Source organism: Tupaia chinensis, unplaced genomic scaffold (genome assembly GCF_000334495.1).
Source record: "Tupaia chinensis unplaced genomic scaffold, TupChi_1.0 Scaffold144027_1, whole genome shotgun sequence".
Taxonomy (NCBI): Eukaryota; Metazoa; Chordata; class Mammalia; order Scandentia; family Tupaiidae; genus Tupaia; species Tupaia belangeri.
Genome location: NW_006203879.1, coordinates 462,222 through 464,525, shown reverse-complemented (window position 1 = coordinate 464,525; position 2,304 = coordinate 462,222).

Sequence of the window (2,304 nt, the reverse complement as noted above, 5' to 3'; positions counted from 1 at the left end):
AAGGTCACCGGGTCGGGAACTTGACCCGCGATCGACTACATGGGAGTCCAGCGACATAGCCATTATGCTAACTGCTGGTCCCACATCCTTAGTTCTTGATCAAGTGTATATAAGTTTATATTTGTAAACATACACACACACACACACACACACATATATATATATATATATGTATGTATATATATATACTTGGAGAGGTTTTTGCTTTAGGGCCAGTGCGCTTGCCAGAAAGACAGAGAGACAGAGAAAGAATCTAAGCCACTGGGTCCAGAACTCGGACCCAGGTTACTACGTGGGAGTCGAGTCCAGCAACATAGCCATTACACCAACTGTTGGTCCCGCCCAAGTGTAACTTCCAATTTCTTCATTAATGTAACACCAGGGTGGAGCACAGGTGGGGCTCAGGCCAGGTGGGAGTGGGAGTGGTGTGTGTGTGTGTGTAGAGAAGGAGCTGGGTGGAAGTGGGGCGGGGCTGGGATAGGGCAGGACAGGGGCAGGGCAAGGACAGGGCAGGGAAAGGGCAGGGCAGGGGCAGGGCAAGGACAAGGGTGGAGCAGGCAGGTTCTCTCTGAGCACAGCAAACTCCTCCTAGGAGCGGGGGCTCAGGCCATTGTAGCCTAAGCCAGCAGGAGTATTTCCCGGTGGCTGGAGCCAGGGAGTACAGGGTACTGGATTGTGGGCCCAACATTTAGTTTCTTAACAATTTCAGGCAGGCTGTAGGGGGCCAGGAGGTAGCTTGGTATTAAGGCTCCTGTGCTGGGGAGAGTCACCAGGGAGAGGTTTCGAGAATCCCTGGGCTTGTACATCATGCTGGCCAATGTGCACGCATGCCCCAAGTCCAGAGAGGAGAGTGGGGGAGAAGAGGCCGCCCGATGGCCGTCTCCCTTGAGGGGTGATTTCTCACTCTGCCTCTGTCTTGATTTCTCTCCCCAAGGCACACAACACATGGCCAAAACCCTAAGAAGAAAAAAAAAATTAAAAACACAAGGCGGAATCTAGTGGAATGAAATTCAGGGACACAAAGTAGGATGCAGATGGCCAGAGCTGGGACGAGGAGCAGATCTCAAGTCGGTTATGGATACAGCGTTGCAGTTTTGCCAGGTTAGAAAGTTCTGCAACTTGCTGCTCCATATAAGACATTATTAACAGTGTTGAACTGGACTCCTAAAAACTGGGCCTGCCCACAGCAGCCCTGACACCCTGAGCTGGGGAGCTGTGTCCCAGGTGACCACCGAGGTGGGCTTTCTGGCCCCAGGGTCTGAGGTTCTGGGGCTTGTGGGCAAGTGCCCAGTCCTGAGGGGCTAGGGAGGCAGGAAGGCCCCAACTGGGACTCTCTCCCTCTCTCTCAAGCTTGCGTGCCCTCCCCCAATAACAAATTTTTAAATGGGTAAGATAGTGAGGACCAGTAGATGGCATAGCGGTTACATCGCAGGATGCCCACACGGTCCACGGCAGTTTGAGTCCCAGACCATGGCTTAAAAACTCAGCATGTGCGTGCATGCCCAAGATCCTGAGAGGAGAGTGGAGGAGAAGGAACTGCGGCCTGGCCATCCCTTCTGGGAGCTGATTTCTCACTCTCTGTCTCTCTCTTCTGTCTCTCTGGTGAGCACAAGTGCCCTATAGCAAAAACTTCTCTAAAAATAAAATGGAGGGACCAGCAGTGGGCGTAATGGTTATGTTGCTGGATTCCCATGTAGTCGACCACAGTTCGAGTCCCGGACCTGGTGGCTTAAACTCACGCCGGGCACATGTGCATGCGTGCCCAAGATCCTGAGAGGAGAATGGAGGAGAAGGGATTGTGGCGCGACCAAACCCCTCTGGGGGGTGATTTCTCGCTTTCTGTCTCTCTGTCTTTCCCACAAGCAAACACACCCTATAGCAAAAACCTCTAAAACAAAATGGATAAGACGTCAATTTTATGTTATATATATTTTACCACAGTTAAAAATGTAATAAAAAAATAAGGATTGTGATTTAAGAACTGACTTAATGTTCACAGTTCAGTTGCAAAGGAAAATGAAAATTCAAAGTGATTATCTAAAATATGTAAAAGCAAAATACATTAGTCCAGACAACTGGGAAAAACAGGACAGGCAAATTCCCCCAGTTTGTTTTTAACCCCTCCCTGCTCGGTTCTCCCATTTCAGAGAGGCCAGTGGCCTGGCCTCCCTGCGGAGGACATCATGCCTGCCTACATGCCGAGTTCTGCGCCCTCTAAAAGGGGACAGGATTGGTTGTCCTGGCGGCCCCTTCCCCACAGAAATAGTGTGGGAGGTGGATGATCAGGGCACCTGCCTGGCCCCT